The sequence below is a fragment of the Myotis yumanensis genome, unplaced genomic scaffold, assembly GCF_028538775.1.
Source record: "Myotis yumanensis isolate MYYU_CA2020_CCGP unplaced genomic scaffold, mMyoYum1.0.hap1 SCAF_17, whole genome shotgun sequence".
Taxonomy (NCBI): Eukaryota; Metazoa; Chordata; class Mammalia; order Chiroptera; family Vespertilionidae; genus Myotis; species Myotis yumanensis.
In genome coordinates, this window is record NW_027223768.1 from 40,598,530 (window position 1) to 40,615,500 (window position 16,971).

General features: G+C 55.8%; 1 pseudogene; it reads right to left on the bottom strand.

The window, feature by feature from the left end:
* Positions 1-3,287: 3,287 nt before the first annotated feature.
* Positions 3,288-6,224, bottom strand: LOC138996200 (beclin-2-like; annotated as a pseudogene).
* Positions 6,225-16,971: the final 10,747 nt, after the last annotated feature.

The following is a 16,971-nucleotide window of genomic DNA, read 5'->3' on the forward strand; positions in this document are numbered from 1 at the left end:
GAAATAATAATTATGTGGTATGATAGAGGTTAATCGTATTTCAATATGTAAATGTATCACATCAACACATTGTATACCTTAAACTCACACAATGGTATATGTCGGAGTCCTTTTAACATTTTATACTGAGTTTAATTCCCTTACACATTTGGAATCATAATCCTAAATCTTCTTGGGGCTGAAAACAGACTTCCTCATAATAATTTCATCACCCAACACCTTTGGAAGACGCCTTCTCAGTTGCTGAGGTTGAAAGGTGGGTCCCAGGCCACTCATGGAGGCCTGAATCCCCAGCTGTTTCCTCACTTGACTGGTTTTGTGTTTAATTGGCCCTCAGGATACTCACATGCATTTCTGACTAGTTCTTCTTCTCTCTTAAGCCATTAAACTCTTACCATCAGTAAGAGATAATCAAATGAGTTAATTAACTGGTACCCACTAGAGTGCGGGCTCTCATGTCTCGGTGGTCCATACACTCACCACCTCCCAGGCTGTTCCATGTGCAGTGACCAGCAACCTCTCTCTTGCTCCCACCGCTCCATCCCCGTCCCAAGTAAATGGGATGGAAGAAAGAAAGAGTCCCTCCCCTCCAGGTGACGGGCACGTCCGGGCTGAGGGGCGTGGGGAGGAGGTAGGTGGGCGTCGTACATGGGGCTGGCCTGACATGATCCGAAACCTGTCGGATTTGCTGAGAGGTCGTAAAGGGGGGAAAGGACGAGGGCACAGAGCCGAGCTGAAGACAGTGATCAGGAAAACACGTGTTTGATGCTTTTATGTCCTTGAGCTGAATTGTTCAGGAGACATGCAGCATCTGAGCAAGGACCGTCTGCCTCTCACGGAGCCCTGAGAGGCGTCAGGCTCCAATCGTGTTCAGCTCTTTGTAGATGTGTGGACCCTGGGTCTCCTGTGTCACCTTCTTCTAGTCCCACTTGCTAATTCCAGAACAAAAAGGAAAATCCCTTCAGCGCCTGTAGGCCATCTCCTGAGTAATGCCGTGTCCCTCTCAGAAACCCACCGTGCGTCTTTGCCCAGAATTCCAGCTCTTCTGTGTCATCCCCGGACCACCTGCCTGGTCCTCTTCCTGCTGGTGTCATGCCCGGCCTGCGCTCCCTGAAGAGACAGCGTGTTTCTCATCTGCTGGACAACATTCACCCAGAATCCTGGACGCAGGTCCCTTGCTGGGACCCCCAAGAAGATGGAAGTGCCCACTTGGCCACCTTTAGGGGAGCTTTCTTCTCCACTGTGTAATGAGTGGTCTTCAGAGAGAGCAGGTCCCAGACGGGGAAGCCGGGGACAGAATCTGGACAACCACACGGCTCCGGGGCTGCAGGCTCCCTGGACCCGTGCCCCAGACTCCGAGGCCGGAGCTTCCCCAGGTCCAGGCTCAGTGAAGCTCATGAGAAACTGGGGTAGGAGCCAACGGGAGGGAACAGGAGAGGAAATGAAAACCCGGGCTGGTGGATTAAGTCGTTGCTGCACTCAGGCAGCCGTTCACACCGCCCGGGAAGCCCGGATAATGTTTTTGTAATGAGAGGAGCTTGTCACACTGCCATAGTCTTTCTGCAAAGACTGATTTAAGGTTGGTATCAGAGCATGGACCATGTTAAAATACAATTACAAAGGAAACTGGAATTTCATTGGAGAATTGCAGGGAGCAGCTTGGAGCTGAGGAGGCTGCTGAGAGCTGAGAGCGCTGGCAGGGAGGAGAGGGGAGAGGGCCAGTGTGAGCTGGGAGAAGCCACCGGTCCCTCCGGTCCCTCCGGTCCACGGGGGAAGGAAGATGGAGAGGCCGACCTCAGGGAGAGAGCACGGAGATTCCCGACCCCTGAGCAGTCTGAGCTCCTACCTCCTGTGAGAGCGACCACCAGAATCGCCACAATGCTGTCCTCTCCCACCACCTCCTGTTCAACACACACCTGCGTCTCTGTTCATGGGCCCATCACCTGTGGGAAATGCCATTTCTGGGGGATTTGGGTAAAAGGATTGGACATCCGGGGACTGAAACCCCAGCTGTACCATTATGATCTCTGTGACCGCGTGCGTTGCTCCCGGTAATTCATCAGCACATCGTTAAATCTCATTCTGAATCTTAGGTTCTGTCTGCAGTAAAGAGGTGCCTGGCATACAGCAGGGACTCCATACACCGGAAGGGGCTGATCATCATGGGTAGGTTAGTGTGGCCTCAGAAGTGGGGGTGCTTATAACCCAGGGGGTGCAAGGTGCCTCACAGGGGCGTGAGAAGGAAATATTGGAATTTCTATTAATTCATACTTTTTAAAATTGATTTCAGGGAGAAAGGAGAGGAAGAGAGATAGAAACATCAACAATGAGAGAGGGCCTTGTGGGGTGAGAGAGTGGAGCTGAGGTAGGTGACTGTGGTTTGGGACAACTGGGCTTTATGAGGGGGACATGGTAGCCCTGGCTGGGCACCGAGGTAGAATGAGAGAAGAGTGAATGGGGGAATTTAGCCAGATGCAGTGTAGAGGTGAGGTGGCTAATGGCTGTGAGACTGATTGGTCAACAGCCATTGGAGGAGGGGACAAGGGTCCCAGCGAATTCGGGGAGGGCAGAATAAGTGGCCCCAGTGTCCATTAAAAGGAGATCGGCTTACCTGCCACGACAGTCGTTACCTGAGGCTCTGTCCTGGTGGTGTAAGTCTGTGGGGCCCTGTCAGGGCCTGGGCGGCTTCTTCGGTGGCCAGTCCCAGGAGGTCTGGGAGCTCCAAACGGATCCAGAGGGCGGCCATGCTGGACTGGCTGAGGCCTGAGCCGGAGGGGCCAGACCACAGTCTGATTTCCAGTGTCCTTCCCTTCTGCACCTTGGGCAGGGTCCAGGCAGGGTCTCAGGTTTGGGCAGGACTTGGCTCACTGCCTTTTCTTGCTGCATGTGAAGCATGGGCCCGGAGGAGGCTTAGCCCCTGACTTACCCTTGGTTGGAGGACCGGCACTTCATTTGGGGTTCATGAGAGCGGTGGCTAGGAGCTGGAAGGCCTCTTTCAGCATTGGCCTGATCTCACCTTTGTTTTTGGATTTGGGTCTCCTCGTCTCTATTATTAGAGACCTTAAAGATCAGGTTAACGAGGTCTTTTGAGGGGTTTGTGGACCTGTGTCTATTTTCGAAGTTTGTGGCGTATGCCGGGGGCTGGTTAGGGTATAAAATGGGTGTTCAGAGGAAGGGCTCCCTCTGGGGAGTTGGGGTCTAAGGTGGTCCATTTCTGTAAGGCCTCCGCCAGGTGGGAGAGGAGAGCTGGGTTTTTGTCAGGGCCCCGAGTGATTCCATTAAGTTTGTCACATTCCTTCGTAAAGGTGGTCGGCGGAAAAAGACATGAGATGCCTCTCAATCTGCGCGAGGTCGGACGTGTTAAATGGGATGTGTACCCGGACAATACCCTCAGTTCCTGCCCCCTCCCTTGGGGTAGGATGGGCGTGGGAATAGAAGAGGCTGTTGAGGGTGGTCTTTGGGTGGCCCGAGAGCGAGTGTCAGGTGGGAAAGGCTGTTTGGAGCTTGCGTTGTTGGGAGTTGGGCTCTCAGGGTCCGGGGAGGAGGTGGTTGCTGGTTAGGAAGGTCTGGGTTTGGGAATCTCCTGCAGGTGAGGGATGTGTAAGGGGGTGGAGGTCGGTGGTCTGCTGGGTCAAAAGTAGATTCAGAATCAGAAGTGTTAGGGGGGTGATGTTTTGTGAAGGAGAAAGATCTGATGGGTAGAGCAGGTGTTGTGTGAAGGAGAAAGATCTGATGGGTAGAGCAGGTGTTGTGTGAAGGAGAAAGATCTGATGGGTAGAGCAGGTGTTGTGTGAAGGAGAAAGATCTGATGGGTAGAGCAGGACTGACAGAGAGAGTTGGGACTGGAGGGTGAAAAGGCCTGGACATAGGGAATCTCTGACCATTTTCCATTGCGGTGACAGCAATTATGTAAGTTGCTCAGTGTGTTAAAATGGAAAGTGCTGTTTTCAGGTCATTGAGACTAATTATCTAGTTTATGTTGTGGCCAAACAGTGTTACAGAATAAAGTGAGGTGGTTGGGCGTGATCTCCCCCGAGAGTGAGCAGAGGGAGTGGGCGTGGCCCACGAGAGAGGAAGGGTGAGTGACAGACCACAAATCCAAAGGTGACGTTTAGGCCCGGCATCCCCACTGCTAAACCAATCACCACGAGAAACAAGAGGTGACCCTCTGGACTGGGCGTCCCCAATCCCGAAGGCCCCAAAGCTGAACGGCTGAGGAGGCTTCTGGCCCAGCGCTAGGACTTTTGAGATGAACTTTTGAGACGAGAGACTTCTGAGTAGTCAGTGAGAGAGAGTGGGCAGAAGACCCGGGACGAGGGAAATTGTGGAATGTCACTCACCTAGAGAAGAGTGGCCGGTGTGGGACGGAGGGTCAGCAATGGAGGAGAGATTCCTGGTCCGGTATCCTCCTTGGCTGGCTGGCTGGAGTCGGGGGGGGGGGGCGGGGGGTGGGGGGTGGGGAGGGACTCCTGAGGCCAGCAATCGAGCCACCCAAGTAGGATTCGGAGGTAAGCCCAGGACAAGCTGCTGCTGCCTACTGCTCTCCGAGTAGCAAACGGGGTGACTGAAGCCGGGGCGATGGCTCCCCATCCCCGTGGAACCCTCTCAGGTTTCGGCACCGAATGTTAGGTCGCCGAAGGAGGAACACACGAGGCCAGAGTGGTGAGGGATCACGAATTTATTCGATCATCCGCACACCAAGTAGCTGAGCCTGGATGGCTCCAGCCCCCACTGACGGGAGTCAGCGGCTTTTAAAGGACTTTTGTCGTTTTTTTCTGGGCGGAGAATTCTCTGTGCAGACCCGGAGGGGAGATGTGGAATGTGGTCGCACAGTGAAATGTGGTCTCAGCAAAGGGAATGGCCATAGTGAAATGGCCTGAAAAGCCAGTTCCCGGGGGAGGGCTATCAATTCAATGATTTGATCAGACCTAACAGATACCTTAAGGAGACCCAAGTGAGACTCAACTTAAAATGTTGAGGCATGAAGTTGAGTGGCTCTGTCCACCGCTCCTCCGTGGTCAGGTGGTTCTGATGGAGTGGAACTCACCGCATCTCAGGTCCTCCATCAGGCCCTGCTCCACGAGGTCCTGCAGGGCATATAGAGACTCGGCTCGCCCTTCTCGGCCTCCTCCTTGACTTGCTGCATGCAGTCCAGGAAGGCCACCACGGCCTGGTCAAACTTGCTGTCCAAGAGAGAGCTCCCCCCCCGCCCCCCGGTGCAGAACAAGGGCAGCTCCACGGGGCCCTCTGTCAGTGACTTCAGGTAGGAGTGGTCTCCGCGGGGGATGAGCTGGTACCTCTGAAACTGCAGACCCACTGTGCTAGACAAGGCCCCGAGCAGCAAGGCTGTGTGCCCCCAGGCTGCGTTGATCTCCCTCCAGCTCACAGGGACAGTGGGGATGGATGCAGCCCAGCCTGAAGCTCTTGGTGATGGCCGGGGGCCAGCACAGCAGATCTCAAACACGGCCTTGAAGGCGTTGGTTCTCTTCAGCCAGGCCAGCTGGGTCTGGGCATACCCCAGACGGTCGTTCCGCAGCTCGTCCTGCAGTTTCACTTGTTGCCACTGCAGTTCACCGAGGTCCCCGTGGCACGGCCTTTCCTGCTGCTCCAGCATCTCCACCTTGGCCTGGGCTGCCTCCAGGGCCACAGCTGTCCTGTCTCGGTTCTTCTCCACCTTCCCCAGCTCCTGGACCAGCATCCCTTCCTCCTGCTCCACGACCTTCAGCTCCTGCTGCCGTGTCTCCCTCGAGTCCTCACCTAACCCATCCCTGGTCTCCAAACAGCGTCTGTAGGTCTGACTGTGGGACTCTGAGATCCTGAGCTGGCTGTCCAGCTGCTCCGAGAGACTGTCAGTGCAGTCCTCGAACAGGGGTGGTCCACTCTTCACCGGGTCAGACGTCACAAAGGCCCTTCGTGGCGCTCTGTATGCTACTGAAGGTTCTCCCAGAGGCCACTTCCCGAGCAGGGGAAGTGCTGGGACCGTCCCCGGACATCTTGCCATCACCAGGGATGGTCCAGCCGGAGGCACTAGCCTGCAGCTCTTCCAGGTGCATCTCCATCCTGGAGGCAGAGCCTTCCTCCGGAGTGTCTCCTGGCTCCCCCCGAGCTGAGGGGAAGGTCAAAGCTGCAGGTGGTTGGCTGAGGTCAAGGCCCGAGGTATCTGTGGACCGAGTCAGCTTCAGGGGCCGGCGGCAGAAATGGCAGATGAAGCGGATGGAGGACATGGTGGAGGTCTTGACTTTCACCGTTGACTCTAAGTTTCCTCTGGCTCCCGTGTTACTTCTCCATTTAGACTTTGTGGGGGCCCTTAGGGGAGTGAGTTTTAAAGTACATATCTCATCTCTCACTTTCCCACCTCAAACCTGACCCTCCTTAGGTACCAGCAAGTGATTCTTTCTTAAAGGAAAAGCCAATCATCTCACTTTCTTTAACATTTTTAAAAAATATTTTTATTGATTTCAGAGAGAGGAAGGGAGAAGATATAGATAGAAACATCAATGATGAGAGAGAATCATTGATCAGCTGCCCCCTCCACACTCCCTACTGGGGATCGAGCCTGCAACCCAGGCACTCTTTAACATTTTTAAGGTATATCTTACAAGTAATATTTCTACACTTGATCTTAGCCTATAGGCCCAGAACTGAGAAAAACCTTCTTAAAACAAAAATCTGATCATGATACGTCCCTCCTTAAAACATTTAATGCCCTTATCTTACCTCAAGCTAAGGTTTTAACATCTTAACCCGATAGCAAGTCCTCTGCCCACATTTCCAAGTTCTTCTCTATTTCTTTCTTTCTTTTATTTTTTTAACTTTTAAATTCCCTGGACACCGTCCTCCTGATAGAATGGGCCACTGAGGCATGGAGGTGGGGTGTGGGTGGCAAGGATCATGGTAGATAGCAGGTGGCCAAAGCGGCCCTGAGCTGGGGGCTGTGCCTCAGCTGGGAGGGCAGGTGTGGCCTGGGTTAGGGAGCCGGGGTGGGGGGCAGGTCAGCGCGGGCAGGGCGGGCACGGAGAATGTGAGCTCCTCAGCCTGGAAGCTGGCAATGCCCATCTGGTAGTAGACAGCCTCATTGATGAGCACGGGGTACACAGTGGACTCCCCCATCCTCAGCGCTGAACATCTGGAAGATGGATGTACTGGGCCCCAGTGGCTGGAAGCCTCTGTCCTGGTTGAAGAGCTGGGTGGAGTCCAGAGCTGCGACCACCAGGGCCTCAACCTGGTGGAAAGGTTGGCCCGCAGCACCCCCTGAGGCGGGGGCCCCCGCTCCGGGACTGGGGACCGGGAGGGAGCAGGTCAAGCAGGTATTCCAGACACTTGGACGCTCCAGACCCCAGGCCCCTGACACTGCTCATCATCTCTCTCCATTTCTTGCCACCCTCACCCATGGGCTCCTCTGTGTTCCTGAAAACGAACTTTCCTTCCTTCCTTCCTTCCTTCCTTCCTTCCTTCCTTCCTTCCTTCCTTCCTTCTTTCTTCCTTTCTTTCTTTCCTTCTTTTATTGATTTTTATAGAGAGAGGAATTTAGAGGGAGAGAGAAACATCGATGTGAGAGCAAAACATTGACTTCTGTCAACCACCCAGTTAAGCACACTAACAAGCCAGAGCTTTTAACCTGCAGTTATTGACCGGGTGGAGCAGAGCATAACATAAACAGCAGGCACAGCCATTGTGGCTCCGTGGTTGAGCGTGGACCTAGGAACCAGGAGGTCACGGTTCGATTCCTGGTCAGGGCACATGCCTGGGTTGTGGACTTGATCCAGAGCATGGGGCGTGCAGGAGGCAGCTGATCAATGAATCTCTCTCATCATTGATGTTTCTCTCCCTCCCTCTCCCTTCCTCTCTGAAATCAATAAAAATATATTTTGAAAAACAAAAATAATTAAATTATAAAATTTAAAAAACAATGAGAATCATTGATGGGCTGCCTCCTGCACGCCCCCTACTGGGGATCAAGCCTGCAACTGGGGCATGTGCCCTTGACCAGAATCAAACCCGGGACCCTTCAGTCCATAAGCCTAAGGTCTATCTACTGAGCCAAACCAGCGAGGGCTATCAATGTGTACTTTTTACCTAAAAAAAAATAAGGACAAAATTAACCTTTATTCGTATTTATTTGATAGGTTAACAGTAGTTAACCTATCTGCTAATCTAGGCTTAGCACACATAGTAAGCACTATAGATGGGTTTGCTGTAATTTTATGATTGTGTGTGTGTTTGTGGAACAGAGTCGTGTATATGTGTGCGTGTTTGGTGAGCGCTCAGAATTATTTTTAATTATAGAGATATACAATAAAAATTTTGAGACCAATGTCTAAGCAATTTGTGCTCCAGGGGAATAAGGTGAGAGAGAGAGGGCGGGGGAAGAGCAAAAGGATGAAGAGGAGAGGTCTCCATGGGACTGGGGTGCCCACAGATGGACGGCACTGCTCACAGGAACGCTCTTTGCTCACTGGCCAGCACTCCCCAAGTGTGATCTCGATGGGCAGGAGCCAGCGTTGTCCTCCGCCTCTGCAGGTGGCCTGGGGCTTCTGTGCCCTCGGAACCCTGAGTAGCAGTGCTCTCCTGCGGGGCAGGGGCCACCTCCCAGGTCGCACTTCCTGTCCAGCTGGGGGTGGTGGCCATGGAGCGGTTAAGTGTGGCTCAGCCCCATGAGGATGAGGCTCTCCCAGCACTCAGCCCTTCACTGGTGTCTGACGGGATCTCAGACTCACCAGGAAAGCCTTACAGATCCAGACTTTCTCCTCCATCAGACCAGTTCCCACGGAAACCTGCAGTCTCGTCTTAACCATTTCAGCCCACCTCTTTCTGGGGCCCAGCTCAGTCCCCAGTGTCCTGCCTTCCCCAGACCCCTGGCTTCTCCAGCCAGGCATTCGGTACATGGCACCTGGCCAGCAGGGCCGTAGGCCTGCTGGGCGTTCTAACCGCTCGCGGATGGCCTTGGGCCTGGGGCGGGTAAAATACTCTGCCAACAAGTTCAGTTCGCCTTCACCTGATGGGAAAGACTCGGCCACCAAGCTCTTAGAACTCCCATGTGATCTTGTAGTAACTGCTCCTGGAAACAAAAAAAGCTACAGGTCCTGCCGTGGCCGGTGTGTCTGAGCGGTTAGAGTGTAGGCCCGAGCACTGAAGGTCCTGGATTCGATTCTGGACCAAGGGCAGGAACCTGGGTTGCAGGTTCAATCTCCAGTCCAGGTTGGGGCAGATGCAGGAGGCAACCAATCGATGTCTCTCTTTCCTTCTCTCTCTTTCTCACTCTCCCTCTCCCTTCCCCTCCCACCCTCCCTCCCTTCCACTCTACAAATCAATGGAAAAAATGTCCTCAGGTAAGGATTAAGTAAATAAATCAATGAAGCCAGAGGTCCCAAAGAGCGGACTCCACCCCGTACCCTGGCCCTCCGTGGGCGGAGGACCCCTGGCGACCCGCAGGCCTGCCCTGGGAACATCCACCGCTGCTCTGAGCCTCCAGACCCGGCCAGGTCGCCCTCAGCTCCTCTCGCCCAGCAGAGCCTGGCCGCCTCCTGGCTGGGACGGTGACCTTTTCATCTTTACATGCCCAGTAGCCAGCACAGTGCCTGTCACCCGAGCCCCCAAATGTTTGTAAAATGAATGAAAACAGTCCCCCTGCCTGAGCGGAGGCTCCTGGGTCATCCCTCAGGGCAGATGCTGCCGTCTGGGCTTCTGTGTCACCGCGGCTGCTGGCGGGGCAGCGGACACGGGGTCCCGGGCCCACCACTCGGATCCAAGCTCCCCTAGTTGCAGGTGTCTGCCTCCTGTGACAACTCCTTCCCGACGGGCTCTTTCTCCCAATGGGTGTCAATGTGGTTGAGGGGAAGCAGGCTGACGGCTGTCAGCAAGCAAAGTCGCCCGTCTCCAGGGAGACCACGCAGTGCAGGCGACAGGCGTATAATTAGTCAACAACCAAGCTCGATTTCCAAAGGAGAGAGAACAGGAAGGCAGAGGGACGGGGTGGCTTTAGGATGAGCGACAGGAGCCGGGCACGTGGGAAGGTGTCTGTGTTCTCCTCTCGGCCTCTGGCCTGTCCAGGACCCCAAACTCTGCTCGGCAGGGGAGCCCAGGGGCCTCGGGGCGGCCGGCTCACCTCTGTGCCACCCACGCTGCGTGGAAAGTACACTCTGAACACGAACGCCAGGCTGAAGGTGGAACAACCCGGTAGCGACGTTCCCACCTGTGGTTCGGTCTCCCCGTGGCAGTTGGCTCCCGTGAAGCCAGCACTCGTGCTGACGGCCTCCCTCCCAGGCCATGTCCTCCCAGACCTTGTCCATCCCAGGTCATGTCCCTCCCAGACCATGTCCCGCCCAGACCATGTCCCTCCAAGACCAAGTCCCTCCCAGACCATGTCCCTCCCAGACCATGCCCCTCCCAGACACATGTCCCTCCCAGACCATGTCCCTCCCAGGCCAAGTCCCTCCCAGGCCAGGTCCCTCCCAGACCAAGTCCCTCCCAGACCATGTCCCTCTCAGGCCATGTCCCTCTCAGGCCATGTCCCTCCCAGACCAAGTCCGTCCCAGACACATGTCCCTCCCAGACCATGTCCCTCCCAGACCATGTCCCTCTCAGGCCATGTCCCTCCCAGACCAAGTCCGTCCCAGACACATGTCCCTCCCAGACACATGTTCCTCCCAGACACATGTCCCTCCCAGACCATGTCCCTCCCAGACACATGTCCCTCCCAGACCATGTCCCTCCCAGACCATGTCCCTCCCAGGCCAAGTCCCTCCCAGGCCAGGTCCCTCCCAGACCAAGTCCCTCCCAGACCATGTCCCTCTCAGGCCATGTCCCTCTCAGGCCATGTCCCTCCCAGACACATGTCCCTCCCAGACCATGTCCCTCCCAGACCTTGTCCCTCCCAGACACATGTCCCTCCTAGACCTTGTCCCTCCCAGACCATGTCCCTCCCAGACCAAGTCCCTCCCAGGCCATGTCCCTCCCAGACACATGTCCCTCCCAGACCATGTCCCTCCCAGGCCATGTCCCTCCCAGACCATGTCCCTCCCAGACCAAGTCCCTCCCAGGCCATGTCCCTCCCAGACCAAGTCCCTCCCAGGCCATGTCCCTCTCAGACCAAGTCCCTCCCAGGCCATGTCCCTCCCAGACCATGTCCCTCTCAGGCCATGTCCCTCTCAGGCCATGTCCCTCCCAGACCATGTCCCTCCCAGACCAAGTCCCTCCCAGGCCATGTCCCTCCCAGGCCATGTCCCTCCCAGACCAAGTCCCTCCCAGACCATGTCCCTCCCAGACCATGTCCCTCCCAGACCAAGTTCCTCCCAGACCAAGTCCCTCCCAGACCATGTCCCTCCCAGACCAAGTCCCTCTCAGGCCATGTCCCTCCCAGACCAAGTCCCTCCCAGACCAAGTCCCTCCCAGACCATGTCCCTCCCAGACCAAGTCCCTCCCAGACCATGTCCCTCCCAGACCATGTCCCTCCCAGACCATGTCCCTCCCAGACCATGTCCCTCCCAGACCAAGTCCCTCCCAGACCATGTCCCTCCCAGACCATGTCCCTCCCAGACCATGTCCCTCCCAGACCAAGTCCCTCTCAGGCCATGTCCCTCCCAGACCAAGTCCCTCCCAGACCATGTCCCTCCCAGACCATGTCCCTCCCAGACACATGTCCCTCCCAGGCCATGTCCCTCCCAGACACATGTCCCTCCCAGGCCATGTCCCTCCCAGACACATGTCCCTCCCAGACCAAGTCCCTCCCAGACACATGTCCCTCCCAGACCATGTCCCTCCCAGGCCAGGCCATGTCCCTCCCAGACTGTGTTCGCTCTTCTCTGCCCGGGCCCTGCTCAGCTCCCTTCCCTTTGGCTTCTGTTTGCAGTGGCCTCCATCAGCAGCTGGAGACCAGATGATGGAGACGGAGTCCCCTCCTTCCCCACCTGCTCCAGCAGCCAGTGCCCAGGCGGGGGGGGGGGGGGGGGGGGGGCATGGACACGAAGCTCAGAAGAGAGATGGGCCTTCGGTGGAGCCAGGCATCTGCTCCATCTCAGCTGCTGAGGGAGGGACAATGGAAATGACCGCTTTCCCCAATGGCGTCTCTGAAACAGTGGTCAGCGGGGAGGGGCAGAGCCTGGAGGGAAGAAACGAAGGTGTGACTTAGTGTTCAGCCGGGGGAAGAGGAACTTCACAGTTAGGAAAAGGCAGTTGGATGTTTAGCTAATGTAAGGCATGCTTTTGAGATTCACGGTAATAAGTTGAAGTCCACCAAGTGGAGTGTGTGTGCTTCCCTCCCTCCCTCCCTCCCTGCCTCCCTCCCCCCCTCCCTCCCTTCTTCCCTCCCTCCCTCCCTTCTAACAATGCCCAGCTTCTCTGGTGTGGGCACAGAGCAAATGGCTGGTTGGTTTTAACCAGGTTAGGACTTGGCCAGCGGTTACCGCAGGGGGTGGGGAGAGAAGGCGAGGATTTTTTAAAGACTGATTGCAGTGCTGGAACCTGAATTCAGGGGAAGAGGAAACGAGTACCCAGAGAAGGGAGGGACAGTGGGAGAACCGGTAGGGCCAGTGGATGGGTGCTCTTATGGGATCGAAGGTAACGCATGAGTAACTCAGCTGAGAGGGTAGAGCTTTGTGTTGGGCGTCCTTGCTGTCAGCAAGCTCTTGTTCTGGCTGTAGCCTTGGCATTCAGCACCGTCTCGGCATGTGGCCGGCAGTGCAGATGAAGTTTGCAAAAGTAGATGAACTGAAAGAGCCCGCAGAAACCAAAATGTGTGTGTGTGGGGGGGGATCCATGCAGAATGGGCTGTTTGGGGACCATCCCCTCCACAGAGGAGGTGCTCCCACTCAAGGAGAATCGGTCACAGAGCAGAAGCCCTTCAAAGTGAGGCTCCGAGGCCTGAGGCGTCCCAGCTCCCTGAGCCTGGAGCGTCCCCTGGCCTACGGGGCAGGAGCAAAAATTAAAAAGAAAAAATATAGGGCAGAAGTAGAGTCTTTAAAAGCACTTTAAAAAAAAAAGGAGTGTGCTAAAAGGCTCATGTGGGGATTTGCATCTCATGGCACACCTAATTACTAAAATTCTGCGGCACACCAAGAAATATATATTTTTCACCCATCTGACCAAAAAATAGGTATAATTTTGTTTCCTTCACTCTGGATAGATATGGTGTTTTTTATTGACTTTTAGAGAGGGGGGGAGGGAGGGAGGGAGGGAGAGCGGGAGAGAGAAACGTTGATCAGGGGCTCCCTTACTCGCCCAGACCGGGATCAAACCCGCAGTGGGTGTACCAGACGACGCTCCAACCAGCTGAGCCCCCGTCCAGGGCCGGCCTTTCCTTGCTCAGAGGTTCCGAGACGATGCGAACGCATTGGGAACTATCAGATGACACACAATTGCCAAGTGCTCCGTGTCCTCGATGGGTGAGTCCATGAAGAGGTGAGTCCCTGCGCACGGAGACGCCTCTGCCAGCCCGGACTGTGTCCTGCATCAAGTCCTTCGTTGTGAGGGACGCCTTCCCGCTTCCTCCCCAGCTTCGCCCTTTCCACGCGAGTGGGTGTCCTGGCGAGGAGCGGGCTGCTTCACTCCGTCACTATTAGCAGATCAGTGAGGAAGCGGCGCTCACTGCCGGCGCGAGCTCCTCCTATGAATACTGCCTCCCTTCTAACCGTCCCCCGGGGGGCGATGTGACACTCGACGTGGACGGACACCATCGTTCTTGCCTTGGTCTCTGGCCCCGCCCCATCCCTCTGGGTATTTCCTATTTCCGAGTGAGACTCTGGATCCGGCTCCGCAGACCCCACCCGCTGGCACTGTCTATACTTAGGCAAACCCACGAACGGAACTGACACGGTCCCTCCGACCTCAGTCAGGAAACAGTCATTGAGAAGGATGATGGGGTTTTATTTTCATGTGTGTTTGGCAAATCCAAAAAAGTAAATTTAATAACTGTTGCTATCAAGTTCAAGATGTAGTGGTAGAAACCACGACTTTCTGTACAACTTCTTTATCACAGGACCACACAAGACTCATACAAATCGGAAGCAGGAGCCTCCCACACAAGCCTGGCCTCTCCCTCCGAGGATGGTGCACCCCCCGGGGCCCAGCTGACACCGGGTCTCATCATCCCGGCAGGGGCGGGGCACAGTGCTGGAGGGCGCCCTGGTCAGCAGCGGGAGGCCGGCCTCCTCTCAAGGCTGCCACCGCCCGCCCCACGGCCGTTCTCCCCACCCCCCATCATGTGTCCTCCAGGCTCCTTTCCGTTGTTCGCAGTGTGACCTCTGAGGGGACCTTCACAGCCTCCTCCATCCTGACCTGTTCGGTTTCATGCACCTGCCCCCGCCAGTGTCGCCCAGCCTGGCTCTTCTGTCACTCTTCTGGTACCTGCTGGCCCTTCCCTTCCCGTCACACTGGACGTGCTCCCCAAGGTCATCCTGAAGGGGGACCTGGGCTGCTTTTGAAGCCTCCTCCGCAGAGGTGCCCAGGGAACGCTCACCTGGCAGAGCCGGCACCTGTCAAACCGTCTCTCCATTTCTAACAACCAGGAGACCTGCATATTCCCGCTGAGCTTCTCTGCATTCCCTGTGGCGGATCCCTCTCTAACGCCACAAAACCCATCCCGCGGGGAGAAGACTGGAATCGTCCTGCCATCATTTTCAGAGAAAAGCTACAATCCCACAGACAGACCTGCCTTTGTGGCAGGAAGGCAGGCAGCACGGAGCCCTCTCGGGAAAGGGGCTTGGCCCGCACTGAGCTGCTGGGGTGGGTGCTCTGGTCAGCACATCCTTCTCAGGAGCTGTCAGGGCGGGCGGGGTGCGGGGGGGGGGGGGGGGTGCGGGGGGCTCTGCCTCTCACCGGATGGGAACAGCCGCGCCTAACCTTCTCCATCTCATGGCACACGATCTACTAAAACTCGGCGCACACCAAAAATGTATGTTTGCCAATCTGACCAAAAAACTAGGTGTCATTTTCATTCATCCACCCCGACGGCGATTGTTGTGTTGGCTGTTGTCATGTTTTATTTGACGATCTATGGGAAAGGGGGTTGGCGCCCTGACTAAATAGCCAGTATCGCATCTTTTTAAATTTCTCTTGCCACACCGGGTGGAAATCGCCGGTCCGAGGTCTCCACCTGGTTAGGCCCATGGCCTGAGGGTCTGTCCACCCTCCTTTCTGCTCCCTCTGCCTCCGGGCGTCTGAATTCCAAGTACAACGAGATGTGGGAGCATCAGACACCGCAGGCCAGCGGCTCGAGACCTTTATCCAGCATCTGCTAGAGGCTGGCGCCCCATGTCACGCAGGGGACGGCATGGAAAAGCGACCATGCAAGCGATCGGGGACAAGGGCTGGGAAGACTGCCCAGGTGTGACAGGCTACCGCAGCGACCGCCGTGGGCTGTTCTGACCTTGTGTGCTCGTGCAGGGAGAGCATCTAGTCTGAGGGCCCGGGAGCTGGCCAGGAGTCACAGCGCGGAGATGTTGTTCAATAAGCAAGAACGGACGCAGCGAGGCCTGGGACCTGGCACCGGCACATCTGAGCGCTCGCTCCTCCGCTTGTCCCTGACTGTGACTCGTAACTCAGCTGTCTCCCCGGTGAGGTCAGAGGCCAGGTTTGGATCCTTCCCTTGTATCTTTCCAGCACCAGCAAGAACATATATGGAGAGAGAGAGAGAGAGAATGGATTTGATTTGGAATCTTAGGAGAGCACTAGTGGGTTTGGGATTCTATCATTCCAGAAGGCATCTGCTTAAAAGACATGGGATAGAAAATGGAGTATAAAATGGAAATCAAAAGAGATGACTGGGGGCGATGCGGACGGTGGCTGCTGACACGCGTGGAGTGCCTGTCTCGTGGCCGCAGAGCCCTGGCCTGCAGACGACGAACCACCAGGTGCTGAGCCGGACCCAGAACCCGGCTGCCTGGCTCTGAGCCCCTCCTTCCCCACAGCCTCTGGCATCGGAAGAATGGAGAGTGGGTGTGCCCTGCGCCTGCGGGACCAGGCAGCAGCCCTCACACGAGACCTCCAACCTCCAGGGGAACATCTTCCTGTCCAGGGGAGCAGCGTGGAGGGCACCGCAGCCCAGGTTGGGAGGTGGGAGGTGGGGTCCCGTGCAGGAGCCGCAGCGCTGGGGCTCAGGGGCTCGGCCTGGCACCCGGGCTGCGCGGAGACGCCACATTCCGTCTGTATCTGTGTCCCTCCCTGTCCCGGGCCGACTCGTCCTTGGCTCCGGAGGCGTTGTCCTCTGGTCCTAAGGAGTCGAGAGGTGGGAAACCACATGCCAAGCTGCAGGGAAGCGAGGACAGGCCCCGTTACAACAGGAGGGTGGGAAGAAATAGAACAAAATGTGAAGTTTCAGACTTACAGTTGTGGTGGCTGGTGTTTACTTCCCCTTATAGGTCTCTGAATTTTCCAAATTATCAAAATGAAAATGCTCTTCTTTCATAGCTAGACAAAATATAACAAATTTAAAATGAAAATTAAAAAATACATACATTTAGAAATTTTAAAATGCCAATAATAGATTTTTTAGGAAAATACAATTATTTTAGGAAAATGCAGAAAATGATTGTGTCCGTCCTCTTCTAGTAGGATTCCGTTCTTGTGATCAAACACGCCTTTCTCCCGTGCCACGAATTCAAACCAACAAGCAACATAAAGATGAATGTTAAACGGCCAGCAACGTGTGGGAGCTGGAAGCTGACACACAGCAGCCCCTTTGGAACACAGAAGCAGGCAGTCTACCACGGCGGCCGTAGAGCTGATGGCCAGGCCGAGGTGACTTCACCCCAAGGCGTTGGAGCCGGGCTGGCTGCACCCCGCACACCCAGGCGCCGCACACCCAGGAGAGCTCCAGGCAGAGAGGCAGTGGCAGCCAGGCGGGAGGCGAGGTCCCCGTTTCAGCCGGGGTTGCTCGTGCCCGGTCTCAGAGGCTCTTTCAGACAAACCCACTCCTCGTGAGCCCAGTGTCCTGGAGGACAGAGTCCTTGGCGATTGTCCCCAGGCCAGCAGACCTGG